The following is a 14,906-nucleotide window of genomic DNA, read 5'->3' on the forward strand; positions in this document are numbered from 1 at the left end:
AGGAAAACTGAAATACACTTGTATAATCAGAAAATCCCCAATATATATTTTTTTCAGCAAAGAAGATGTTAATTATTATTTCCATGATAAGACTTGTTTCGTAACTAACCCTATTTGAACACTTCTGGTCTGCAAGTCTAAACTCTGCAATTTCTTTGGAAATCACCCAAAAGTAATGAACAGCCCTCTGAAACTTAACTACAGCCAGGTTAAGGGATGACACCAGGATCTTAAATGAAATGCAATGATGAAATTCTTTTTTTCCCCCTGAAATTAACCTTTTTCTTGCCTCTTTGTAAATGTTTTATACTGTCTTTCAAGCTTATTGATTAAATAAAAAATGTATTTACCCTTACTGAAAAATGGACACTTAAAGCAATAAATCTTCTCGAGTCAACAAAAGCAGGGAGGGGCAAGGTAAGGACAGATCAACCAGGAAAGCTTCAAAAAAGGAATCTCCAACCAAAGGATTTTTCACAGGATGACGGTGCCCAGGAAAGATTCTGAAGAGCAGAGGCTCAAAGATTTCATGCAACATAGTTCCAGGTGGTCATTCTCGGTTTTCCTCCCATGTAATATATATCCACAAACAAAAAAATGAGGTTTTAATAAATACCCATCTGGGAACTTCCCTGGAGGTCCAGGGGCTAAGACTCTGCTCCAGAAGCAGGAGTCCTGGGGTTCGATCCCTGGTAATGGAACTAGATCCCACACACCACAAAAAGACTCGGTGAAGCCAAAGAATTAAATGAGTAAATATTTTAAAAATAAGGAATAAAATGTATTATTAATTTTATTAATAGCCATCTGTGGCTCTACTGACAAAAGGATACATTAAAATACTGAGGAAATATGAAATGCACCACAGCAGGCAAACAGTAGAAAATGCTGTGAATCAGAGTGATCAGAAGCTGGTGTTTGGAAATGCGAAGTGAAGTGAAAGTCGCTCAGTCGTGTCCGACTCTTTGCAATCCTATGGAATTCTCTAGGCCAGAATACTGGCATGGGTAACCTTTCTCTTCTCCAGGCGATCTTCACAATCCAGGAATCGAACCCACTTATCCCGCATTGCAGGCGGATTCTTTACCAGCTGAGCCACATTGGAAACCCTTGGAAATGCGAAAGGGATTTGGAGATTTAGGGATGTATTGGCAGCCCTAGGAAGTGCTACGTTGGTGAAACCTGGTTGTGAATTTGAGACCCTACTCCCTCAAATTTGAAAAACTCAAGAGAAATCGTGTCCTATTGGGGAGGGATTGGAGACCCCACACACCACAGCTCCTCCCTCGCATAAAGCCCAGACACGGAACCTAAAAAACGTCCTCATGGTCACTGCACATTATGGGGTAGAAGCCGGGCTGCGGGCGAAGAGCTGCCCAGGGAGGCGGCGGGGTTGGGGCCGAGGTGGCCGCGTGAGAGGACAGGACGCCCGGGTTCCTGACGGCCGCTCCCCGCCCCCCACGCTGCGAGCCGGGCAGGACAGGTCTGAGAGATGCCCCGGGGGGACTCGGACCAGCAGATTCCGAAGTTGACTGCGGGGAAGCTCGGTCCCCGCCATGGCCAGGCCAGTTCCAAACAGTCCCGCCTCTCCGTCTTCGCACTCGGAGACTCACACTCATCATTTCTAGGTTTCTTCGTTCTCCCTAAGCCCTTTCTACGACTCCCACGACCAGTGCATTTCACGGAACAGCAGAGCCCGCGGCCGACGAGAATGACCATTAAGCATGCTCAAGTTTCCGCAGCAAAGCCAGAGCGGTTGGCTACGTCTCACCGGTTGTGATCCGTCACCCCATCTACCGTCGGAGGACACTTGGCTTGTGCAAAATGGCTTTGGCCTTTGCTGGTAACTTGTCCCGGCGAATGTGTGAATTTCAATAGAACTTTTTCCTATTCTAAAGCTGACTGTAGTCTCCCCTCAGCTTGATCAGAACGCGAGGTCACAGATGCACATAGGGGATTCCTGATTCAGTTTCAAGATGAAGCAAGTATAGACAAGAGGGTGCCCACACCAGGATAGACTGGAACCAGAGGGCTTTGTGTCAGCTCTGTGTGCAACTGGGACCCTTTTGTAGAAAAATAGCCACTTCAGTGTGACATCACCATCTGCAATAAAGAGACGGACTCCGTTTTAATCTTTGAAATTTGACAACTTTGAGCTTTCTTCCCATCTCTTCGCCACTCCCATTCGTTTGGTACTTTTGAGTCCTAGAGCCCTTCCTTGGCCCGGGTGAGAAGTTTGAGCCAGGCAGGCATAGCTGGGGGTACTCTTCTCTAAGCAGAGCGTGTGAGACATGTCATTAAAATATCAGGTTTCATTAAATTCAGTTTACATGGGAAGGAAATTTATTTTAGATCAATGTTAGCTTGTGTCCCGAAAGAATTTTTAAACAGCTATAAGACCCCTAAGGTAACTGAATTCCTATTTTCACTAATTATAACAAAAACAAAACAAACGATAATGTAAATGTGAGAGGCCCCTGGAAACTCTTCCTTCTCTCCTAGCTCTCCTGAGGTATAAATGACTAACAAAGTGATCTGTATTTGAGTATGGCAATATGAATGGCAATACAATACAACACTGTATTGTATAAGTGAAATTTGCTGAGAGGGGGATCTTAAGAGTTCTCACCATATACACACACACACAATAACAATCTGAGGTAATGGATGTTTTAAATAATCTGGAAATTCTTAGATGTCTAAGAGCCAGAATTGCAGAACTCTGCATTGCAAAACTCTTAATGCATTTATCCACTTACCTGGAAACTTCATTGAGATCCAACACACATACTATATAATGGACCCTATAATGTCTATAACTCACTGGTTTTCAGTGAAACTGAGTCTCCTCTAAAATGAAGTTCCCTCACTGAGCTTATGATTAATCTCTCTATTCAAAACTTTATTCCCTTTATCATCCCTTTTGATCTCAATCTTCGGACCTCAGTGCTAACTGACCACTAATCAACTAGAGTCAGATGACTACAATTGCTGTTGTAGATAACATTGTTATTCTTGTTTAGTCGCTAAGTCCTGTCCAACTCTTTGCAACCCCATGGACTGTAACCCGTCAGACTCCTCTGTCCATGGGATTCTCCAGGCAAGAATATTGGAGTGGGTTATCATTTCCTCCTCCAGGGGATCTTCTTGACCTGGGGAAGGAAGCTGCATCTCCTGGATTGGCAGGCCGATTCTGTACCACTGAGTCCCCAGGGAAGCCCAGATAACATTCTTAATGTACTACAATTGCTATTATAGATATCATCATTAATGTACATACTCAGGTTGTCTCTCCAGGTCAGGATAAGCTAACAGACCTCCAGGCCATGGCCCATCTGGGCTGAGACTCATAAACCAGGGACATCTTGATTCCCAAAACTATGATTAAGAAATGTCACAGGACTGTCACAAGATGATGATCAATTCCAGCCTCTTTGTTCTTCTCCCTTAAAAAAAAAAAAAACCCTTAACTCATAGACTAAGTTGGAGTGGATCTGAGACTTGTCTCCCACTCCCTTGTTTGGCTCCCTGCAAACAAACCCATATTTTGTTGCAGATACCTCGTGTCAGAGCTTGGCTTTCTGTGCTGTGGGCACATGAGTCCTTGCTCACAGCATCAGTATATTCACAGGCAGATGTAACCACTACTAGAGTCAATTTCTGAGTATTTTCCTGTCCTTAAAAAGAAACTCCTTTCAAGACTTCCCTGGTGGTCCAGTGGCTAAGACTCCTCGCTCCCAATGCAGGGGGCCTGGGATAGATTCCTGGTTGAGAAACTAGATCCCAAGTGCTGCAACTAAGACCCAGCACAGCGAAATAAACACACACACACACACACACACTCCTCTGCTCTTTAGCTATCACTCCCAATCTTCCCAATTTCTTCCTCTAGTCCCTGTGCCTAGACTACCACTAATCTTTCTACCTATATAGATTTCCCTATTTAAGGCTTTCAAAGGAATACAATTGTATAATTCTTTGCAATTATACAGTTTGCAATTGACTTTGAAATTGACTCTTTGCACTTGCAATTGTCTTTGCAATTGACTCCAGTCACTTAGCCTATTTTTTCAAGGTACTTCAATGTATCAACACTTCATTCATTTTTATGGACAAAGATTGAGGGCAGGAGAAGGGGGCGATGGAGGATGAGATGACAAAGAGTTTGACACAACTTAATGACTGAATAATAATATTCTGCTGGGTGGATAAAACCCATCGCATTTATCTGTTCATCTGTTGTTGTTCAGTTGCCAAGTCGTGTCTGACTCTTTGCGACCCCATGGACTGCAGCATGCCATGCTTCTCTGTCCTTCACTACCTCCCGGAGTTTGCCCAACTTCATGTCTGTTGAATTGGCGATGCCACCCAAACATCTTATCCTCCGTCACCCTCTTCTCCTTCTGCCTTCAATCTTTCCCAGCATCAGGGTCTTTTCCAAAGAGCTGGCTGCTCGTAACAGGTGGCCAAAGTATTAGAGCTTCAGCTTCAGCACCAGTCCCTCCAGTGAGTATTCTGGGCTGATCTCCTTTAGGGTTGACTGATTTGATCTCCTTGCTGTCCAAGGGACCCTCAAGAGTCTTCTCCAGCACCAGTTTGAAAGCATCAATTCTTCAGCACTCTGCCTTCTTTATGGTCTGACTTTCATATCTGTACATGACTACTGGAAAGACCATAGCCTTGACTATATGGACCTCTGTTGGCAAAGTGCTCTCTAGGTTTGTCATAGCTTTCCTTCCCAGAAGCAGTCATCTTCTAATTTCATGGCTGCAGGCACCATCTGCTATGATTTTAGAGCCCAAGAAATCTGTCACTGCTGCCACCTGTTCCTCTTCTATTCTATTTTCCCCTTCTATCTGTTCGTCTATTAACATACATTTGGAATGTTTTTACTTTTGGCTATTATGTTTTCATGTACAAGTTTTTGTTTGAACATACGCCTGTATTTTACTTGGGTGTATAGGTAGGAGAGAAATTGATGAGTCATATGGTATTTCTGGGTTTAATTTTTGAGGAAATGACCAGACTGTTTTCCTAAGTGACTGCACCACTTTTTAATTTGCACCACCCCTGTGCAATGGTTCCAATTTCTCGATATATCCTCAGCAATGTTTGTTATTGTTAGAGTTACAAGGGGACAACACCAATGGCATTCTTGTGGCACAGGTGAGGGATTAGTTTACACCTGACTTAAGTTTGGGCTCCTTAAGCCTTGTAATGCAACCAGTTGTCCTGGGGAAGACTCCTTGATGGCACTGTTTTGAGGCTCTCAAGAGGAAAAAAATGATAAAAACCAGGGTAGAGAGGTATCCCTTCCCCAAAGTATATCCAGTGAAGAAGAAAACAAAACAGGGTAGACAGACAAAATACTAAAAAAATGTCCACATTTTGAGCCAAGTGGAAATCTGAAATGTACTAAAACAATTTACACAACAAGGACTTCCCTGGTGGTCCAGTGGCTAAGACTCTACTCTCCTAATGCAGGAGCCCCTGGTCAGGGAACTAGATCCCACATACCACAACCAAAAGAACCTGCACACTTCAACTAAGACCTGGTGTAGCCAAATAGATTTTTTTTTTCAATTACAAAAAAAAAAATTTTTCCCCCCAACAAAAAAAAACATGAAAGTACACTGCCAGGCTCAGAATTACAATAGGCTCAGAATTAATTTTGCCAGCTGATGTAGGGTACTACGTCACGTTTAAGTAGTTAATCAATGTTGTTGTTTAGTTGCTCAGTTGTGTCCAATTTTGTGACACCAAGGACTGTAGCCCACAAGGCTCTTCTGTCCATGGTATTTCTCAGGCAAGAATGCAGGAGTGGGTTGCCATTTCCTTCTCCAGGGGATCTTCCCAAACCACAGCTCGAACCCATGTCTCCTGCCTTGCAGGCAGATTCATCACTGAGCCACCTAATTTAACCTGAGATCCCAACAAATTTAAGCAAGATACCTCTGATAATCTTAGAAGCACTAATGAACATAGCACAGAGGACAAACAGGACAGTGTTTCTCTTTTACTATCAAAACCATGGTTGTACCTAGATTATCCATGGTCACAACACCCACTGTCCTAAAATATTCCATATTGAACTGGGAAGCTCTGAACCAATGATTCTTAGATCAAAATTATGGTTTCTGTTACTTAAAATTTGGCTTGGACCTCACAGACCTTATTCCCCAAATAACTTAGCTAATATCAGTTCAGTTCAGTTCAGTCGCTCAGTCGTGTCTGACTCTTTGTGATCCCATGCACTGCAGCACGCCAGGTTTCCCTGTCCATCACCAAATCCCGGAGCTTACTCAAACTCATGTCCATTGTGTTGGTGATGCCATCCAACCATCTCATCCTCTGAAGTCCCCTTCTTCTCCCACCTTCAATCCTTCCCAGCATCAAGGTCTTTTCCAATGAGTCAGTTCTTTGCATCAGATGGCCAAAGTATTGGAGTTTCAGCTTCAGCATCAGTCCTCCCAATGAACATTCAGGACTGATTTCCTTTAGAATGGACTGGTTGGATCTCCTTGCAGTCCAAGGGACTCTGAAGAGTTTTCTCCAACACCACAGTTCAAAAGCATCAATTCTTTGGTGCTCAGCTTTCTTCATAGTCCAACTCTCACATCCATACATGACTACTGGAAAAACCATAGCTTTGACAAGATGGACCTTTGTTGGCAAAGTAATTTCTCTGCTTTTTAATATGCTGTCTAGATTGGTCATAACTTTTCTTCCAACGAAGAAGTGTCTTTTAATTTCATGACTGCAGTCACCATCTGCAGTGATTTTGGAGCCCCCCAAAATAAAGTCTGTCACTGTTTCCACTGTTTCCCCATTTATTTGCCATGAAGTGATGGGACCGGATGCCATGATCTTAGTTTTCTGAATGTTGAGTTTTAAGCCAACTTTAAACAAAAAATTAATTAATTTAATTGGAGGCTAATTACAATATTGTAGTGGTTTTTTCTATACACTGACATGAATCAGCCCTGGGTGTACATGTGTTCCCCATCTTGAACCCCCCCTCCCACCTTCCTCCCCATCCCATCCCTCAGGGTCATCCCAGTGCACCAGCCCTGAGCACCCTGTCTCACGTATCAAACCTGGACTGGTGATCTGTTTCACATAAGATAATATACATGTTTCAGTGCTATTCTCTCAAATCATCCCACCCTCACCTTCTCGCACAGAGTCCAAAAGACTGTTCTTTACATCTGTGTCTCTTGCTGTCTCGCATATAGGGTCATCATTACCATCTTTTTAAATTCCATATATATGCATTAGTACACTGTATTGGTATTTTTCTTTCTGACTTACTTCATTCTGTATAATAGCCTCCAGTTTCATCCACCTCATTAGAACTGATTCAAATGCATTCTTTTTAATGGCTGAGTAATATTCCATTGTGTACATGTAGCACAGTTTTCTTATCCATTCATCTGCTGATGGACATCTAGGTTGCTTCCATGTCCTTAAGCCAACTTTTTCACTCTCCTCTTTCACTTTCATCAAGAGGCTTTTGAGTTCTTCTTCACTTTCCGCCATAAGGGTGGTGTCATCTGCATATCTGAGGTTATTGATATTTCTCCGGGCAATCTTGATTCTAGTTTGTGCTTCATCCAGCCCAGCTTTTCTCATGATGTGCTCTGCATATAAGTTAAATAAGCAGGGTGACAATATACAGCCTTGATGTTCTCCTTTCCCTATTTGGAACCAGTCTGTTGTTTCATGTCCAAACTGTAGATTCCCGATCTGCATACAGATTTCTCAGGAGGCAGGTCAGGTGGTCTGGTATTGCCATATCTTTCAGAATTTTCCAGTTTGTTGTGATCCATACAGTCAAAGGCTTTGGCATAGTCAATAAAGCAGAAGTAGATGTTTTTCTGGAATTCTCTTGCTTTTTCGATGATCAACGGATGTTGGCAATTTGATCTCTGGTTCCTCTGCCTTTTCTATAACCAGCTTGAACATCTGGAAGTTCACGGTTCACGTACTGTTGAAGCCTGGCTTGGAGAATTTTGAACATTACTTTGCTAATTACTTAGCGTGTGAGATGAGTGCAATTGTGCGGTAGTTTGAACATTCTTTGGCATTGCCTTTCTTTGGGATTGGAATGAAAAGTGACCTTTTCCAGTCCTGTGGCCACTGCTGAGTTTTCCAAATTTGCTGGCATATTGAGTGCAGCACTTTCACAGCATCAGCTTTTCAGATTCGGAATAGCTCAATTGGAATTCCATCACCTCTACTAGTTTTGTTTGTAGTGATGCTTCCTAAGACCCACTTGACTTCACATTCCAGGATGTCTCGCTCTAGGTGAGTGTTAATGGCCCAACATAAGTTACACGGGGCCTTGATGGACTGAAAACTATGTACAAAAGCTAGTTAGTAAAGAGTTAATTATTCCCAGTCCTCCTTCTAACAGCCCAACTTATCCTATTAAACCAAGGAAGGATGACACCTCACAGCGAATTAAGGCAACCTTGAGGTTGTGGTCATACCAAACAGAACCCTATATCCAGTCTCCAATATTACAGAAATCACTGACTCCATCTAATAAGCTGGTAACTGATAAGTATTTTGCTGTCATAGATTTGATAAGTCTCCTGTGTTCAGTGCCTATTTCAACAGCCTCTTGGCTGGACTTGGCCATCACCTCTGAAGGGTCATGATACCCCTTCACTGGGTTATCCTCATGGATCCTTTTGATGCTGATGTTGCTGAGGCAGCATCTTTACCTATGGCTGCTTTGACCTGACAGGTGAAATTACATGCTGTTCCATGATCCTGTACGTTAGCCAAGGACCAAACTGCTGGTGTTTGTACTGCTGAGAGATATACTTTCACAGTAACTCATGATTTTGGAATGTTGTGGAAGCAACATGCCTCCCTTACTTCCAGTGAAAAGGAAGTTAAAAATGGCCTCCACATTCAGGAATTACTGAATGCAATACTACTCCCTGCCACATTAGCTACTGTTAAGGTTCTGAGGTTTTTTTTTTTTTTGCCTCACTGCACTGCTTGCAGAATATCAGTTCCTCATCTAGGGATTGAACCTGTGCCCCCAGTAGTGGAAACTGGGGAGTCTTAACCACTGGACTGCCAGGGAATTCCCCAGTGAAGCCTGTTTGTACTGCTCCTGAATATTGAAAACTGCCTAATGAGGCTTGGCAAATGGATTTCATGCAGCTTCCTCTAATGGATATAAATATGCTCACATCATGGTCTATGTGTTTTCACACTGGACTGAAATCTTCCCTTGCAGACACAGGAACTCTAACCCTAATCTATACAGTGGCTAAAATTCTTCTTGAAAATAGTATTCCTACCAGAGGAACTCCTCTTGAATTTCATATTGATCAAAAAACCTGCTTTACTGGTTAGGTGCTTTGACAAGTCTCTTCTGTATGACCAATTTTACAACATTATCACTGTGATTACTACCCTCAATACTCTGGTTTAGTCAGACACACTAATGGCATAATTATGACACAGTTGGCAGAATTTGTTGAGGCCCCATAAATACCCTGACCAAATGTATTGCCATTAGTTCTAAATCTCAGAGCCAGACCTTTTGGAACTCATAAACTCTCACCCTTGTGACAGTCACAAGATGCCCAATGCAGGGCTACTGATTCTTTTGACCTACAACTGATAAGAGGAGATGCTTCAATATTGCAAAGGCCTAACTGCTTCTATGAAAAGTAACCATGTTTTGCTAGAACAGTCTTTTCACAGTACCCTTGGGAAACAAAGACCTTATGGATCACATCTTGCAACTTAGAGGTTTTGTTGATTCAAGAATGCACTTCTAGGGACTTCCCTGGTCCAGTAACTAAGACTCCACACTCCCAATGCAGGGGGCCAGGGTTTGATCTCTGGTCAGGGAACTAGCTCCCACCTGCAGTAGCTCTAAGTTCACATGCTGCAACTGAAGATTCCGCATGTCACAACGAAGATCAAAGATCCTTTGTGCTGCAACTAAGACCTGGTACAGCCAAATAAATAAGTTAATTAATGTAAAAACAACACCTTCCAAAAGAACTCTCTTCAGCCTCTCTATATCTGGACCAGGTCTGCTGGAAGTTTGTTACCAAACCCTTGATGATAACATAACTCTTCAGATGATATCCAATGGCTATGATCTTAATAACATACAGACTAAAGTGCTTGAAGGTTCTTCCTCTTACCTCTTTTTGTTACTCAAATATGACCTTAGTAGGTTTCTTATCTGGGTACTTTCCCTTTGCCATGAGACACTAAACCCCAGCAAAGGTTTTTCCTAACATTGAGGGGGAAAAGCTGCTAAAACTGGAAAACCTGACTCTTGACAAATGATGTTTTCAGAAAAAGATCTTGTGCAGAAGGGGAAAATGTAAAAAATTTAATAAACAGAAACCACAAATAGGATGGGCAGATCAGAAGGGGGAGCTCTCATATCCTGCAATGATAACAGAGCCCAACAGGAAGAAAGCAAGATACTTCTTTCCTGGCAAGGACTCAGCCAACGAAAAGTCATGGTTTCTTTGTTTATTAGAGCCCTCCCAACTTCTTTTTCCACTCTAAAAGTGTTCAAATTCCTCTGCTGGGTGAGGACTTGCAACGTGCCCTGCCATACTGCAGACTATGAGTTGCAATTCTCTGCTGATTCTGAACAAACCCTTCTTGCTGGAGAAATACATAGTGGTCTACTTGTTTCAGATTGAGAAGGTATAAGGTTAGATTATTGATTTGAGGTCTCTTTCTCTCTTTTTTTTTTTTTTTACTATAGGCATTACCTGCTATAAAAACATTTCTATTTATTGTTTTAGATGCAAACTATAAACTTCGACTCTCTGGGCATGATAATTATATCTTAAACAAAGCAAGGTGTTTACTACACAAATTAGACCTTAGACTAATAATATCTAGAGAACAGTGCTTCAGAAAATATTCTCAATCATGACAGTCTAAATTTCTTGCCAAGTGGACACACGAGGGTTTTCAGGAAAATCCAAACTGCTGGATCTTCAGTGTTGAATTTGGGGACAAGTGTAGAAGCCTACAGTTCAGATCAAGTGGAAGACAAGCAGTCTGTGGAGGTTTTAAGGATATACTTAATTGATGGGGAAAAGAATGTGGAAAATGGGCTGGAACCAAGTGTCTGTAAAGGCCTGTGCTTCTGACTGCTTCTATACAGTTGACTTCAAAACCTGACTAAATCATATTTCTGCTTTCCAAGTTTCATATAAGTTATGCTTTAGTGACTTCTAACATAGGACCATAAGGCAACACATTCTAGAAAATATAGTTCATAGTACTCACATTAATATAATAAGAGTCATTGCCAAATCTAAATTTTATTGTCCTCTCATAAAGTCTTTCTTCCTAATGGAAATCCCATAGTCCAAATATTAACCAGAATAAATGACAAAGTGTAAAGGACAAAAGATGAAGATAATAATTCACAAGAGACTGCACTGTGATGAATTTTGCATACTTATAAAGTAGAATAAGTTTCTTCAGGCAGTGAAAAGGTAGCTTCTGCTAAGGAAGGTAGAAGATATTACATGTAAAATAAATTAGGCATATCCAGTACTTGCCACAGGAAGCCAGTGGGGAGAAAAAAAACCAAAGTATCATTTTTCAATGTCCTTTTCCTTACACATAGCTTACAAAATTAGGTAAAAATTAAACCTACTTGCATATTAGAAATAAACTTCAATTCATGGTTCCAACAGACTTCAAAACAGACACACAAAAAATTACCAGATGACTAAAGGAAAAATTACCTATTAATTTTTTAGAAGTATTGCTAAAGAGCCTCTTGATGAAAGTGAAAGAGGAGAGTGAAAAAGTTGGCTTAAAACTCAACACTAAGATCATGGCATCCGGTCCCATCACTTCATGGTAAATAGATTGGGAAACAGTGGAAACAGTGACAGAAAAAAATCACTGAAGATGGTGACTGCAGCCATGAAATGAAAATACGCTTGCTCCTTAGAAGAAAAGCTGTGACCAATCTAGACAGCATATTAAAAAGCAGAGATATTACTTTACCAACAAAGGTCCATCTAGTCAAAGCTATGGTTTTTCCAGTAGTCATGTATGGATGTGAGAGTTGGACTATGAAGAAAGCTGAGCACCGAAGAATTGATGCTTTTGAACTGTGGTGTTGGAGAAGATTCTTAAGAGTTTTATGGACTGCAAGAAGATTCAACCAGTCCATCCTAAAGGAAATCAGTCCTGAATGTTCATTGGGAGGACTGATGCTGAAGCTGAAACTCCAATACTTTGGCCACCTGACGCAAAGAACTAACTCATTGGAAAAGACCTTGATGCTTGGAAAGATTGAAGGCAGGAGGAAAAGGGGACGACAGAGGATGAGATGGTTGGATGGCATCACCAACGCAACGGACATGAGTCTGAGTAAGCTCCAGGAGTTAGTGATGGACAGGGAAGCCTGGCATGCTGCAGTCCATGGGGTCGCAAGTCAGACACGACTGAGCAACTGAATTGATTGCTTAATGAGTACCTACAAAATTATCTCACCTCAATGAATACTTGTAAAACTAACTACAAATCCATACAATAGAAAATCACTTTGAGAATGAGTCAAATTACAAAGAAAATGTATGCACGAAATTTATTTCTTTCATGTTGTGAATTTTCTGACAGCTTACCCATAGTAGTACTTACATGGATGACTTCTTTCCAGTAGAATTTTCACATGACTTTGAAAATATTTGTTAAAATTGGCAGTTTCCCTTGTTTTTCAGTTACAAGGTTTCTATCTTATGTACATTTTTATATGGTTTTTCTGTAGGGATGTAGGGCAAGTGAAGGTTTTCCTACATAGTTTACATTCAATACAATTTTCTCCAGTCCTTCCATGGCTTCCCAAAGAAATGGGACTAAAGGCTTTCCCACATTCCTAACATACATACCACTTCTCTCCAGTGTGTACTCTCATGTGTCCTGGGAGGGTTGGGTGATATATGAGGGCTTTTCCACATTCTTTTCATTCATTTTCTCCCTGGTATGAGTTCTTTGATGTATTTGAACATAACTGGGAGTGCTGAAGGCTTTGCCATATTGTTTACAAAAATAGGGTTTCTCTCTAGTGTGAGCTCTTTTATGTATTTGGAATGAACTGGGACAAATAAAGGCTTTCATACATTTCTTACATTTATGGCACTATTCTCCATTATGGATTTTTTTCATGGTTTCAACAAGAACTGGGAAGGCTTTACTACAAGTTCTACATGAACAGGGTTTCTCTCCATTGTGAGTGTTTTTATGTGTTTGTAATGAACTAGGACAATCAAAGCCTTTCCCACAGTCCTTATATTTGCAAGGTCCATCACCAGTATGCACGATCATGTGTCTTTGAACATTTGAAGAATAAATAAAGGCCCTTCCACATTCCTTACATTCATAGGACTTCTCTCCAGTATGAGTTCTTTCACGTTTTCAAATGGAACTGAGGTAAGTGAAGGCTTTACCACACTGCTTACATTCATAGGGCCTGTCCCCAGTGTGATTTCTTTCATGTATTTGACGACAACAAGGAAAACTGAAGGTCTTAACACATTCCTTACATTTATATGGCTTTTCTCCACTGGGAGTCCTTTCATGACAGTGAAAGTAACTGGGACAATCAAAGACTTTCCCATAGTCTTTACATTTATAAGGTCCATAGCCCGTGTGCTTCATCATGTGTCTTTGAAATTTTGTAAGAAAACTGAAGACTTTCTCACGTTCCTTACATACATAGGGTTTCTGTCCAGAATGAGTCCTCTCATGTTTTCGGCAGGAATTTGGACAAGTGAAAGCTTTATCACAATTTTTACATGTATAGCGCTTTTCTCCACTGTGTCTCCTTTCATGACTTTGAAAGGATCTAGAATAACTGAAGGCTTTAGCACACTGCTTATATTCATAGGGTTTCTCTCCAGTATGAGTTCTCTCATGTTTTCAAAAGGAACTTGAACAACTGAAGGCCTGACCACATTTTTTACATTCATAGGGCTTTTCTCCAGTATGTGTCCTTTCACGTCTTCGAATGCAACTGGCACAACTGAAGGCTTTACCACATTGCTGGCATTCATATGGTTTCAATCCACTATGAATTCTCTCATGTTTTATACAGTAACTGGGACAACTAAAAGCTTTACCACATTGCTTACATTTACAAGGTTTCTCTCCAGTGTTATTTCATGAATTCGACAGTATCTGAGAGAACTGAGGGCTTTACCACAGTGCTTACATCTATAGGGTTTCTCTCCAGTATGAGTTCATTCATGTTTTTGAAAGTTGTGGTGATATCTGAAGGCTTTTCCACATCTTTTACATTCATAGGGTTTCTCTCCAGTGTGAATTCTTTCATGTCTTTGAATGGATTGGCAAAGCTTGAAGGCCTTCCCAGATTTCTTACAATCATAGGGTTTCTCTCCAGTGTGAATCTTCTCATGCGTGTGTCTAGATTGATGATGCTTAAAGGCCTTCCCACATTCTTTGCATTTATATGGCTTCTCTTCATACTCCTGATACTCACATGATTTTGGTATAGTATGAGATGTCATGTGCCTATTAAAGAATGATGCATGAAGACCTGTCCATATACACTGAACTTGTATAGTTTTATTCCAGTAGTTTTCTTTTTCTGATTATGATTTGAAATCTGGCTAAACGTTTCCCCATACTGATTACCTTCTTTATTTTTACAGCATCTCTACTATATGACTGCTATAAAAAATAAGAAGCATATTATTAATGAATGGCTTATTAATTATATTTATTAATAGTTATGACAATGAAAATTTTACCATTTTCAAGGAAAGTGTAGGTTTTCTGCACATTCCAATTGAAAGTGAATATAATAAAGCTCTGAAAGATAATCAGCAATTATTAAAACAGTAATACTCATATTGGTA

At 40.9% G+C, this 14,906-nt stretch overlaps 1 pseudogene; it reads right to left on the minus strand.

Annotated features, from left to right (window-relative positions):
* Positions 1 to 1,310: 1,310 nt before the first annotated feature.
* On the minus strand, positions 1,311 to 14,555 carry LOC133062739 (zinc finger protein 709-like; annotated as a pseudogene).
* Between the last annotated feature and the right edge of the window lie 351 nt (positions 14,556 to 14,906).

Source organism: Dama dama, chromosome 9 (genome assembly GCF_033118175.1).
Source record: "Dama dama isolate Ldn47 chromosome 9, ASM3311817v1, whole genome shotgun sequence".
NCBI lineage: Eukaryota > Metazoa > Chordata > Mammalia > Artiodactyla > Cervidae > Dama > Dama dama.